A 15,401-nucleotide genomic window follows, 5' to 3' on the forward strand; every position below is an offset into this window, starting at 1 on the left:
CTTATACATGCATTACCGTGAGAGTAATATTACAGAGCACCTTATACCTGCATTACAGTGAGAGTAATATTACAGAGCTCCTTATACCTGCATTACAGTGAGAGTAATATTACAGAGCTCCTTATACCTGCATTACAGTGAGAGTAATATTACAGAGCTCCTTATACCTGCATTACAGTGAGAGTAATATTACAGAGCTCCTTATACCTGCATTACAGTGAGAGTAATATTACAAAGCTCTTAATACCTGCATTACATTGAGAGTAATATTACAGATCTCCTTATACCTGCATTACAGTGAGAATAATATTACAGAGCTCCTTATACCTGCATTACAGTGAGAGTAATATTACAGAGCTCCTTATACCTGCATTACTGTGAGAGTAATATTGCAGAGCTCCTTATACCTGCAATACAGTGAGAGTAATATTACAGAGCTCCTTATACCTGCATTACTGTGAGAGTAATATTACAGAGCTCCTTATACCTGCATTACAGTGAGAGTAACATTACAGAGCTCCTTATAACTGCATTACAGTGAGAGTCACATTACAGAGCTCCTTATAACTGCATTACAGTGAGAGTAATATTACAGAGCTCCTTATACCTGCATTACAGTGAGAGTAATATTACAGAGCTCCTTATATCATCATTACTGTGAGAGTAATGTAACAGAGCTCCTTATACCTGCATTACAGTAAGAGTAATATTACAGAGCTCCTTATAACTGCATTACAGTGAGAGTAATATTACCTTATACCTGCATTACAGTGAGAGTAGCATCACAGAGCTCCTTATATCAGCATTACAGTGGACAGTCCCTATTTTGAACAAAATCCCTCTCCTAATGTTCCTCTTTTCTAGGAACTCTATATTGTTGGTGCTTGAGTGTGTAACAGAGCTCCACAGCAATAATATTCCCAGTAATGTGTCTGAGTGTATAACAGAGTGTGACGGATTTCCCACAACCCATTCGGTTGTTTCCACTCCCTGCTGTTTTATTCACTTGGATTATTTCGTTGTTTTTTTGTTGTTCGGTAAAATATTTGTTTTACCGAACAGAGACCACCCTGGGTACCAATTAGAACATAGAACCTTGTGTAACTACACGAAAACCGCAAGTTACCGCAAGAACAATGGACGGCGGCCATCTTAACTCCCGAACGCGGCCAGCGGGACTTGGTCGTCGAGTGCCTGGAACTGTTTTGGGCATGGCACTATCACGAACACCCGGTCTCTATGGAAGTCCTATACGAACTATTTCCACATACGTTAGAAGAATGGCGTTCGGGATTTTCAAACAGACGAACAAGAGGAGCATGCTCCACAAATAATCTTTACTCTATCAATGGCGGTTTTCGTGCAAATCCGGCTCTTGCTGCCAATTCTGTGGAACTCTTGGTCGGATACAACCTCGTGGGGAGCCGGTCAAACTTCCACATGGTGCAGTTTGGAAAGAACCGAACAGATTTTCGTGATTTTTGAATATGTTACTCACATCACCCTCAGCTACCCAGTGACATGGTTTTGTTATGTAGAAAGTATATTTCTAAAAATTTTGAAAATTGTTAACTTTTCTGGCCAGCAGATAATTGAGTTTAGTATGTTTCTAAAACTCAATTATCCCGCTTGCTCAGGGAGGATTTTGGTGTATAAATTGAATGTCCTTGCTTCTATTAAACGAGTCTTGTTCCTGCATTAAGCTTTGGCTCATGTGTGGATTATTATGCGATACCAGCGATATTTAACCTGTGGATTATTGGCGATATTATTTTATGGGAATAAGGGAATACTAGACGGTGATATCTATTCAGACCGTCACACAGAGCTCCACAGCAATAATTCTCCCAGTAATGTGTCTGAGTGTATAACAGAGCTCCACAGCAATAATACTCCCAGTAATGTGTCTGAGTGTATAACAGAGCTCCACAGCAATAATACTCAAGGTAATGTGTCTGAGTGTATAACAGAACTCCACAGCAATAATACTCCCAGTAATGTGTCTGAGTGTATAACAGAGCAATAATACTCTCAGTAGTGTGTAGCGGTTTGTATTAAGTCTGCCCTGTAATAGTTATATAAGACTGCATTTGTTTTATTGTATCTGTGTGTATATGCAAAAGATGTGTAATTTCATATGTGGGTTCGGTAGTCTCATACGAATGAAACTACCGAACCATCAGACCACCCCAGTGAGAAGTGTGCGCCTCGTTAAGCGTTCACACTTCTCACAAACCGCAACTTAATTGGTAACTGTTAAGTGCCTGGGTGGCCGCCGGTCTATATACGAACCATGCGTGGCGACCATCTTCCGCATAAAAATCTCAGCTGTGTTTGGTCGTCGAGTGTCTGGAACTCAAATCGGACACTCAAACAACCGAACACCGCTGAGACCTCCAGAGTTCCGTAACTACCGAACGGAGAGACCAGGCTACCCCCCGTTTGGTAGAAACAGAGTACCGAACAAGAGAAATACAATGCATGTAGTATTAAGTGTGGATGGCAAGGATTACTATACGTTTTAACTGCCGAACTATCTCCCGAACCCCTGGTCCGATCTGGGTGAATTTTGGATATATTATTCACCCAGATCAGGGCTACCTGGCGGTATCCTAGGAATTATGCTACCTACTGGTTTAAGGGTACATCCAGGTTCTGGGGAACTGTGTGTTACAGTTAAGGGGATTATGAGTCACATTGAGGGGAGGAGATGTGTGGGAGTTAACTGTGACTGTATTGGTTAATGCCCTAATGTTTGTAAAGCCCTCCCTTGCATGGGAGAAACTCTTAAAAGGAGACTGTGGGAATAAACGTTAGTTCTGCTCCTGATGCTGTGTGTCGTCCAGTCATTGGGAGTGCTGTTGGGATATTGTTGGAGTATTTTGCCTGCTGGAATCACTACTCTATGGATCTATAATACTTGTTCCTGAGCCTCACTGGGATCTTAAGTGGAGAATAGTTGTGGAATATCAGCTCTCCGCTACAGAGTGTATAACAGAGCTCCACATCAATAATACTCCCAGTAATGTGTCTGAGTGTATAACAGAGCTCCACACCAATAATACTCCCAGTGATGTGTCTGAGTGTATAACAGAGCTCCACAGCAATAATACTCCCAGTAATGTGTCTGAGTGTATAACAGAGCTCCACACCAATAATACTCCCAGTGATGTGTCTGAGTGTATAACAGAGCTCCACATCGATAATACTCCCAGTAATGTGTCTGAGTGTATAACAGAGCTACATAGCCATAATACTCCCAGTAATGTGTCTGAGGGTATAACGGAGCCCCACATCAATAATGGAAACATAGAATGTGACGGCAGATAAGAACCATTCGGCCCATCTATTCTGCTCAATTTTCTAAATACTTTCATTAGTCCCTGGCCTTATCTTAAAGTTAGGATAGCCTTATGCCTATCCCACGCATGCTTAAACTCCTTTACTGTGTTAACCTCTACCACTGCAGCTGGAAGGCTATTCCATGCATCCACTACCCTCTCAGTAAAGTAATACTTCCTGATATTATTTTTAAACCTTTGTCCCTCTAATTTAAGACTATGTCCTCTTGTTGTGGTAGTTTTTCTTCTTTTAAATATAGTCTCCTCCTTTACTGTGTTGATTCCTTTTATGTATTTAAATGTTTCTATCATATCCCCGTCTCGTCTTTCCTCCAAGCTATACATGTTAAGATCCTTTAACCTTTCCTGGTAAGTTTTGTCCTGCAATCCATGAACCAGTTTAGTAGCCCTTCTCTGAACTCTCTCTGACCATTCTCAACATCACAATAATTGCTCACACTCTGTCAGGCTGAGGACTACAGAACATCAGCAATTTTAATGTTTTCCCACAGATTCCCATCAGGTAGATCCCTGGGATCTCCAGTACTGCGTACAATACTCCAATTGAGGTCTCACCAGTGTTCTGTACAATGGCATGACATATGCACCGTCGGTATTCGGCAGGTGCTACCTTAACTTTAACTGAAATAAAACACTGACACCATTTATCCTGTTGGAGTATAACTTCCACAGCTTTATTAATTACTAAATATAAATAAATTAACATTTAGGGTCATTGTCCAACCAGTGGCGTACACACAACCCATGGGGCCCCGGTGCGAAAACTGATCCTTGGCCCCCCCCCCGTGCTTACTCTGCGCGGGCTGGGGCCGCAACACATGGCGGCGGGCACCTGGTCGCAGGGCTGCGACCCGTGCGACCGCGGTATATACGCCAGTGCATGCATAAACACATACACTTAAAGGACCACTACAGACACCCAGATCACATCAGCTCAATGAAGTGGTCTGGGTGCCAGGTCTCTCTAGTTTTAACCCTGCAGCTGAAAACATAGCAGTTTCAGAGAAACTGCTATGTTTCACTGAGGGTTAATCCAGCCTCTAGTGGCTGTCTCATTGACAACCGCTAGAGGATTTTCTGCGATTCTCACTGTGAAAATCACAGTGAGAAGACGCTGAACGTCCATAGGAAAGCATTGAGTAACGCTTTCCTATGGGCAGTTTGAATGCGCGCGTGGCTCTTGCCACGCATGTGCATTCGGAGCTGAGAGGCGGATGGGGACGGAGAGATCCCCAGCGCCAAGGGAGTCCGGCGCTGGAGAAAGGTAAGTGCTTTAGACACACACACACACACTCTCATGAACAGACACACACATTTACTGACAGACACACACTCAGTGACTCAGTGACAGACGCACACAAACACTCTAACACACTCACTAACACACACTCTAACACACACTCACTAACACACTCACTAACATACACTCACTAACACACACTCACTAACACACACTCACTAACACAATCACTAACACAAACACACTCACTAACACACTCACTAACACACTCACACTCACTAACACACACACACTCACTAACACACACACTCTCACTAACACACACTCACATTAACACACTAACACTAACACACTCACTAACACACACTCACTAACACACTAACACACTCACTAACACACTAACACTCTCACTAACACACTCTCACTAACACACTAACACTCTCACTAACACACTCTCACTAACACTCACACTAACACACTCACACTAACACACTAACACACTCACTAACACACACTCACTAACACACTCACTAACACACTCTCACTAACACACTCTCACTAACACACTCACTAACACACTAACACTAACACTCTCACTCACACACTCACTCACACACTCTCACTCACACACTCTCACACTCACACACTCACACTCTCACTAACACACGTTTTTTTTTTTTTTTTAATTTAATCCCCCCACCCTCCTTACCTGTGGGACAGCTGAGGGGATTCCCTGGGGTCCAGTGGTGTCACCCGGCTGGCGGGCGCACGAGGGAGCACTGTCCCCTGAGTGCTCCCTCTTCAGCTCCCTCGCGCGCCGCGTACTGATACCGGAGCCGGAAGATGACGTCATCTTCCGGCTCCGGTTTCAGTGCGGTGCGCGAGGGAGCTGAAGAGGGAGCACTCAGGGGACAGTGCTCCCTCGCGCGCCCGCCAGCCGGGTGACAGCAGGGCCAGCCTCGGGGGGCCCTGAGGTGGCCAGCTCCTGGGCCCCCCAGCAGAAGAGGCTGGCCCTGTGGGTACATACCTGGGTCGCAGGGCGTCCGGGCCCCCTGGTGGGCCGGGCCCGGTCGCAGCCGTGACCCCTGCGACCCCGGTATGTACGCCACTGTGTCCAACTGACATTATATTACTATCCCCACGCACAATACCCTTGACAATGACCCTATCGCTTGAACAATAATTAACATTCAAATAACATTTAACTTGTAACACACGGCCTACCAAAGACGCCCCATAACCATACTGTTAACTGTAGGGGTGTACCCAGACACCCCTACCCCCTAGGTTCGTAGCCTATCTGGCCTACTCCAGCCTAGGCCTTGGCCTGTCCATTTCCAATTCCAGCCAAATCCTGACTTTAACACGCCCTGTTCCCGCCACTGTGACCAGACGGGAACCAACCTCAACACATAGGGAGGGTGGGAGGGACAAGTAACAGGTTAGTGAAATTCTGATTAAACTGGCCCCTCTCTATGATAGCCGCTATTTAAATTGCCTTTTACTCCTCACCCACTTTGCCCTGCCCTAAACCCACCCCTCAATCCTTTTCACCTGCCCACTCCCTGGCCTTGTCAAGACCCACTCCCCTGCTTCACTGTTCCGTAGGCTCCATGAGCACGTCCCTCTTTCTACTCCGAATACCTCTCCCTATACAACCAAGCATTCTGCTAGCATTTCCTGCTGCTCTTACATTGTCTGCCTACCTTCAAGTCATCAGAAATAATCACCCCTAAATCCCTTTCCTCAGATGTTGAGGTTAGGACTCTATCAAATATTCTGTACTATGCCCTTGGGTTTTTACGTCCAAGATGCATTATCTTGCACTTATCCACATTAAATGTCAGTTGCCACAACTCTGACCATGTTTCTAGTTTACCTAAATCATTTGCCATTTGGCTTATCCCTCCTGGAACATCAACCCTGTTACATATCTTAGTATCATCAGCAAAAAGACACACCTTACCATCAAGACCTTCTGCAATATCACTAATAAAAATATTAAAGAGAATGGGTCCAAGTACAGATCCCTGAGGTACCCCACTGGTGACAAGCCCAAGCTTCGAATATACTCCATTGACTACAACCCTCTGTTGCCTGTCACTCAGCCACTGCCTTACCCATTCAACAATATTGGAATCCAAACTTAAAGATTACAGTTTATTGATAAGCCTCCTATGTGCAACAGTGTCATGTTGAAATCCATGTGTTTTTATATGTTCAACAATCCTCCCAGTAATGTGTCTTTAAACTCCAATAAATGTGTTTAGAGATCAGTCTGTGTAAATAAGATACATTGTTATTGGTATAAATTACATTTTAGTTCTATAAATTGTTATTAGTAAGCCCCTGGCTATACCCCCACTCGCACCCCTTAAATGTAAGTGACCCTCTTTATCTATGTGAAATATTGGGAGGTATGCACCCCCCCTCTGTGAGAGGAAATACAATGGGTCTCTAGCGCCCCCTCTCTTTGGGGTCAGGTCATGTCACCAATGGTAATAGCAACATTTAGCTATAATAGGCTCCAGGTCCAGCTTTCATTGGAGACCAGCAACCATTTTGAAATCCTGGACATTTTTAGAAGAAATACTAATTCTGCACCAAACGGTGTTGTTTATGTTCAGGACCTGGGCGAGCGCAGTCCTTAATCTATATGTGTAGGTTAACCCCATTGGGAACATGTATTGTACTATGTTTATTTAACCCTCTGTGTGCCACAGGAGCGATGCTTTGTATTCGAAGGGTTAACGGCCTTTGCTGATTGGACAGTTTGTTCTGATGTTCATAGCCCCAGCAGCGGACACCTCGAACCCCTCCCAACCATCTCAACATGAACACGCTCCATTCCCGTCCCTACCACCCCCACAGCCAGCTCTCCTGAGCGCCATCTACTATTCATGAGCAATAAAAAGATTCTTTATTTCCAAACGATGCCAATGGGAGCGCCTCTCCACAGCACAGAACTAATCTCTTCACGTTTCCAGTTTGTTAATATTTATTCAGCTTGTTGTGCTGCTGGTATAAATAATCATGTTTGCACTGAAACACACTTTCAGAGATGCCCCCCTTTTAATTTATTAAATAGCCCCCTAAAGGTGGGGAAGGGATGTCTACAGTGATCTGTCCACACACCCCAACCCCCGATTATTTATTACAAAATCCCCAACACAATGCCCACAGGAGGGGGCACGGGGGAGCTATGTGTGTCGTCGTTCCCCACCCGCTGCCCCCCCAAACCTGTTATATCACAATGAAATGGGGCATTTGTAGTGACTGGGCAGCAATGGCTTCCCAGCCACTAGTTTTACATATTTAGTAGATATGTCCCCACCTGCATCTGGACAAAATTTGTTGTTTGTTGAATAACTCGGTGGCAGTTGGTATATTTGGTGATTTGACTCCCAGGGATGGCAGTTGGTATATTTGGTGATTTGACTCCCAGTGATGGCAGTTGGTATATTTGGTGATTTGACTCCCAGTGATGGCAGTTGGTATATTTGGTGATTTGACTCCCAGTGATGGCAGTTGGTATATTTGGTGATTTGACTCCCAGTGATGGCAGTTGGTATATTTGGTGATTTGACTCCCAGTGATGGCAGTTGGTATATTTGGTGATTTGACTCCCAGTGATGGCAGTTGGTATATTTGGTGATTTGACTCCCAGTGATGGCAGTTGGTATATTTGGTGATTTGACTCCCAGTGATGGCAGTTGGTATATTTGGTGATTTGACTCCCAGTGATGGCAGTTGGTATATTTGGTGATTTGACTCCCAGTGATGGCAGTTGGTATATTTGGTGATTTGACTCCCAGGGATCGCAGTTGGTATATTTGGTGATTTGACTCCCAGGGATCGCAGTTGGTATATTTGGTGATTTTACTCCCATTGATGGCAGTTGGTATATTTGGTGATTTGACTCCCAGGGATCGCAGTTGGTATATTTGGTGATTTGACTCCCAGGGATCGCAGTTCGTATATTTGGTGATTTGACTCCCAGGGATCGCAGTTGGTATATTTGGTGATTTTACTCCCATTGATGGCAGTTGGTATATTTGGTGATTTGACTCCCAGGGATCGCAGTTGGTATATTTGGTGATTTGACTCCCAGGGATCGCAGTTGGTATATTTGGTGATTTGACTCCCAGTGATGGCAGTTGGTATATTTGGTGATTTGACTCCCAGTGATGGCAGTTGATGTATTTGGTGATTTGATTCCCAGTGATGGCAGTTGGTATATTTGGTGATTTGACTCCCAGGGATCGCAGTTGGTATATTTGGTGATTTGACTCCCAGTGATGGCAGTTGGTATATTTGGTGATTTGACTCCCAGTGTTGGCAGTTGGTGTATTTGGTGATTTGATTCCCAGTGATGGCAGTTGGTATATTTGGTGATTTGACTCCCAGGGATCGCAGTTGGTGTATTTGGTGATTTGACTCCCAGTGATGGCAGTTGGTATATTTGGTGATTTGACTCCCAGGGATGGCAGTTGGTATATTTGGTGATTTGACTTCCAGTGACGGCAGTTGGTATATTTGGTGATTTGACGCTCAGGGATGGCAGTTGGTATATTTGGTGATTTGACTCCCAGGGATGGCAGTTGGTGTATTTGGTGATTTGACGCTCAGTGATGGCAGTTGGTATATTTGGTGATTTGACTCCCAGTGATGGCAGTTGGTATATTTGGTGATTTGTCTCCCAGGGATGGCAGTTGGTATATTTGGTGATTTGATTCTCAGTGATGGCAGTTGGTATATTTGGTGATTAGACTCCCAGTGATGGCAGTTGGTATATTTGGTGATTTGACGCTCAGTGATGGCAGTTGGTATATTTGGTGATTTGACTCCCAGTGATGGCAGTTGGTATATTTGGTGATTTGACTCTCAGTGATGGCAGCTGGTATATTTGGTGATTTGATTCCCAGTGATGGCAGTTGGTATATTTGGTGATTTGACGCTCAGTGATGGCAGTTGGTATATTTGGTGATTTGACTCCCAGTGATGGCAGTTGGTATATTTGGTGATTTGATTCCCAGTGATGGCAGTTGGTGTATTTGATGGTTTGACTCTCAGTGATGGCAGTTGGTATATTTGGTGATTTGATTCCCAGTGATGGCAGTTGGTATATTTGGTGTTTTGACTCCCAGGGATCGCAGTTGGTATATTTGGTGATTTGTCTCCCAGGGCTGGCAGCTGGTATATTTGGTGATTTGATTCTCAGTGATGGCAGTTGGTGTATTTGGTGATTTGACTCCCAGGGATGGCAGTTGGTATATTTGGTGATTTGACTCCCAGTGATGGCAGTTGGTATATTTGGTGATTTGACTCCCAGTGATGGCAGTTGGTATATTTGGTGATTTGACTCCCAGTGATGGCAGTTGGTATATTTGGTGATTTGACTCCCAGTGATGGCAGTTGGTATATTTGGTGATTTGACTCCCAGTGATGGCAGTTGGTATATTTGGTGATTTGACTCCCAGTGATGGCAGTTGGTATATTTGGTGATTTGACTCCCAGTGATGGCAGTTGGTATATTTGGTGATTTGACTCCCAGTGATGGCAGTTGGTATATTTGGTGATTTGACTCCCAGTGATGGCAGTTGGTATATTTGGTGATTTGACTCCCAGGGATCGCAGTTGGTATATTTGGTGATTTGACTCCCAGGGATCGCAGTTGGTATATTTGGTGATTTTACTCCCATTGATGGCAGTTGGTATATTTGGTGATTTGACTCCCAGGGATCGCAGTTGGTATATTTGGTGATTTGACTCCCAGGGATCGCAGTTGGTATATTTGGTGATTTGACTCCCAGGGATCGCAGTTGGTATATTTGGTGATTTTACTCCCATTGATGGCAGTTGGTATATTTGGTGATTTGACTCCCAGGGATCGCAGTTGGTATATTTGGTGATTTGACTCCCAGGGATCGCAGTTGGTATATTTGGTGATTTGACTCCCAGTGATGGCAGTTGGTATATTTGGTGATTTGACTCCCAGTGATGGCAGTTGATGTATTTGGTGATTTGATTCCCAGTGATGGCAGTTGGTATATTTGGTGATTTGACTCCCAGGGATCGCAGTTGGTATATTTGGTGATTTGACTCCCAGTGATGGCAGTTGGTATATTTGGTGATTTGACTCCCAGTGTTGGCAGTTGGTGTATTTGGTGATTTGATTCCCAGTGATGGCAGTTGGTATATTTGGTGATTTGACTCCCAGGGATCGCAGTTGGTGTATTTGGTGATTTGACTCCCAGTGATGGCAGTTGGTATATTTGGTGATTTGACTCCCAGGGATGGCAGTTGGTATATTTGGTGATTTGACTCCCAGTGATGGCAGTTGATGTATTTGGTGATTTGATTCCCAGTGATGGCAGTTGGTATATTTGGTGATTTGACTCCCAGGGATCGCAGTTGGTATATTTGGTGATTTGACTCCCAGTGATGGCAGTTGGTATATTTGGTGATTTGACTCCCAGTGTTGGCAGTTGGTGTATTTGGTGATTTGATTCCCAGTGATGGCAGTTGGTATATTTGGTGATTTGACTCCCAGGGATCGCAGTTGGTGTATTTGGTGATTTGACTCCCAGTGATGGCAGTTGGTATATTTGGTGATTTGACTCCCAGGGATGGCAGTTGGTATATTTGGTGATTTGACTTCCAGTGATGGCAGTTGGTATATTTGGTGATTTGACGCTCAGGGATGGCAGTTGGTATATTTGGTGATTTGACTCCCAGGGATGGCAGTTGGTGTATTTGGTGATTTGACGCTCAGTGATGGCAGTTGGTATATTTGGTGATTTGACTCCCAGTGATGGCAGTTGGTATATTTGGTGATTTGTCTCCCAGGGATGGCAGTTGGTATATTTGGTGATTTGATTCTCAGTGATGGCAGTTGGTATATTTGGTGATTTGACGCTCAGGGATGGCAGTTGGTATATTTGGTGATTTGACTCCCAGGGATGGCAGTTGGTGTATTTGGTGATTTGACGCTCAGTGATGGCAGTTGGTATATTTGGTGATTTGACTCCCAGTGATGGCAGTTGGTATATTTGGTGATTTGTCTCCCAGGGATGGCAGTTGGTATATTTGGTGATTTGATTCTCAGTGATGGCAGTTGGTATATTTGGTGATTTGACTCCCAGTGATGGCAGTTGGTATATTTGGTGATTTGACGCTCAGTGATGGCAGTTGGTATATTTGGTGATTTGACTCCCAGTGATGGCAGTTGGTATATTTGGTGATTTGACTCTCAGTGATGGCAGCTGGTATATTTGGTGATTTGATTCCCAGTGATGGCAGTTGGTATATTTGGTGATTTGACGCTCAGTGATGGCAGTTGGTATATTTGGTGATTTGACTCCCAGTGATGGCAGTTGGTATATTTGGTGATTTGATTCCCAGTGATGGCAGTTGGTGTATTTGATGGTTTGACTCTCAGTGATGGCAGTTGGTATATTTGGTGATTTGATTCCCAGTGATGGCAGTTGGTATATTTGGTGTTTTGACTCCCAGGGATCGCAGTTGGTATATTTGGTGATTTGTCTCCCAGGGCTGGCAGCTGGTATATTTGGTGATTTGATTCTCAGTGATGGCAGTTGGTGTATTTGGTGATTTGACTCCCAGGGATGGCAGTGGGTGTGTTTGACGGTTTGACTCTCAGTGATGGCAGTTGGTATATTTGGTGATTTGACTCCCAGTGATGGCAGTTGGTGTATTTGGTGATTTGACTCCCAGTGATGGCAGTTGGTATATTTGGTGATCTGTCTCCCAGGGCTGGCAGCTGGTATATTTGGTGATTTGACTCCCAGTGATGGCATTTGGTATATTTGGTGATTTGATTCCCAGTGATGGCAGTTGGTATATTTTGTGATTTGATTCCCAGTGATGGCAGTTGGTATATTTGGTAATTTGACTCCCAGTGATGGCATTTGGTATATTTGGTGATTTGATTCCCAGTGATGGCAGTTGGTATATTTTGTGATTTGATTCCCAGTGATGGCAGTTGGTATATTTGGTAATTTGACTCCCAGTGATGGCATTTGGTATATTTGGTGATTTGATTCTCAGTGATGGCAGTTGGTGTATTTGGTGATTTGACTCCCAGGGATGGCAGTTGGTGTGTTTGATGGTTTGACTCTCAGTGATGGCAGTTGGTATATTTGATGGTTTGACTCTCAGTGATGGCAGTTGGTATATTTGGTGATTTGACTCCCAGTGATGGCAGTTGGTATATTTGGTGATTTGATTCCCAGAGATGGCAGTTGGTATATTTGGTGATTTGACTCCCAGTGGTGGCAGTTGGTGTATTTGGTGATTTGGCTCCCAGTGGTGGCAGTTGGTGTATTTGGCGATTTGTCTCCCAGTGATGGCAGTTGGTGTATTTGGTGATTTGACTCCCAGTGGTGGCAGTTGGTGTATTTGGTGATTTGGCTCCCAGTGGTGGCAGTTGGTGTATTTGGTGATTTGGCTCCCAGAGATGGCAGTTGGTGTATTTGGTGATTTGACTCCCAGTGGTGGCAGTTGGTGTATTTAGTGATTTGATTCCCAGTGATGGCAGTTGGTGTATTTGGTGATTTGACTCCCAGTGATGGCAGTTGGTATATTTGGTGATTTGACTCCCAGTGGAGGCAGTTGGTATATTTGGTGATTTGATTCCCAGGGATGGCAGTTGGTTTATTTTGGTGAATTTGGATTCTGTCGGCCTTGTCCTGGCAGATTGGATTTGGTTGAGGTTTATGGGTTATACTCTCTGTGTCTGGGTGCGCAGTTGGAGTATTTGGATATTTGATGTATTTGCATGGGAGGGGGGCGCTTGGTGTATATCTAAAAAAATGATTGCTGTTTTTGGATTGTTTTTTTAACTCCAGTTTGTTTTCCTCTAGGCATTATTATTGTCTCCCACCTGTCGGTAGTGATCTCATTATTCCGTACGATATACTCTCTGACACGGCTCTCGTAGCAGTCCCCGTACTTGCCCCTGGCACAGATATATTCTAGGGATGCTGAGCACCTGTTGTAAATGGTGTTTGGCAGACATTGCCCTGCGTCTCGCGTTCTCCTTGGCTGATTTATAGCTCATTCTGCTATTGACCTTTTTGAGTTTCCAACAACTTCACATTATGTAGACAAATAATTGAGACCCTTTGGGGCCCGGATTTGATGTCAGTGTTCGGATAAGCCCAGCAATAGACAGGATGTCACAGAGGGAACAAAGTAACTGTTTGTATTTATTTAGGACGGTCACCATCCTCGCTGCTGAACTCATATTTTGGTGTTTCCTATCCCATCAAGGAGGCTGGTCCTCACTGACACAAGGTCTCAATAGGGAAAAGAGAAGCTATATATTGATTTCCATATCAATGGAAATCTATATTTTCTACCCACAAAATGTGATCATTAGGACAATTTAAGATTTAAAAGTAATACGATTATTTTTGTTAAAAGGTAAAGTGAATTGCTTGTATTACAGTGAGTTTTATTATATAGAGCTCTGTGATACACACCGCACGTTACTGTGAGTTTTATTATATAGAGCTCTGTGATACACACCGCGCATTACTGTGAGTTTTATTATATAGAGCTCTGTGATACACACCGCACATTACTGTGAGTTTTATTATATAGAGCTCTGTGATACACACCGCGCATTACTGTGAGTTTTATTATATAGAGCTCTGTGATACACACCGCACATTACTGTGAGTTTTATTATATAGAGCTCTCTGATACACAACGCACATTACTGTGAGTTTTATTATATAGAGCTCTGTGATACACACCGCACATTACTGTGAGTTTTATTATATAGAGCTCTGTGACACACACTGCACATTACTGTGAGTTTTATTATATAGAGCTCTGTGATACACACTGCACATTACTGTGAGTTTTATTATATAGAGCTCTGTGATACACAACGCACATTACTGTGAGTTTTATTATATAGAGCTCTGTGATACACACTGCACATTACTGTGAGTTTTATTATATAGAGCTCTGTGATACACACCGCACGTTACTGTGAGTTTTATTATATAGAGCTCTGTGATACACACCGCGCATTACTGTGAGTTTTATTATATAGAGCTCTGTGATACACACCGCACATTACTGTGAGTTTTATTATATAGAGCTCTGTGATACACACCGCGCATTACTGTGAGTTTTATTATATAGAGCTCTGTGATACACACCGCACATTACTGTGAGTTTTATTATATAGAGCTCTCTGATACACAACGCACATTACTGTGAGTTTTATTATATAGAGCTCTGTGATACACACCGCACATTACTGTGAGTTTTATTATATAGAGCTCTGTGACACACACTGCACATTACTGTGAGTTTTATTATATAGAGCTCTGTGATACACACTGCACATTACTGTGAGTTTTATTATATAGAGCTCTGTGATACACAACGCACATTACTGTGAGTTTTATTATATAGAGCTCTGTGATACACACTGCACATTACTGTGAGTTTTATTATATAGAGCTCTGTGATACACACCGCACGTTACTGTGAGTTTTATTATATAGAGCTCTGTGATACACACCGCGCATTACTGTGAGTTTTATTATATAGAGCTCTGTGATACACACCGCACATTACTGTGAGTTTTATTATATAGAGCTCTGTGATACACACCGCGCATTACTGTGAGTTTTATTATATAGAGCTCTGTGATACACACCGCACATTACTGTGAGTTTTATTATATAGAGCTCTGTGATACACAACGCACATTACTGTGAATTTTATTATATAGAGCTCTGTGATACACACTGCAC

This window comes from Pelobates fuscus, chromosome 9 (assembly GCF_036172605.1).
Source record: "Pelobates fuscus isolate aPelFus1 chromosome 9, aPelFus1.pri, whole genome shotgun sequence".
In the NCBI taxonomy this organism is placed as follows: Eukaryota; Metazoa; Chordata; class Amphibia; order Anura; family Pelobatidae; genus Pelobates; species Pelobates fuscus.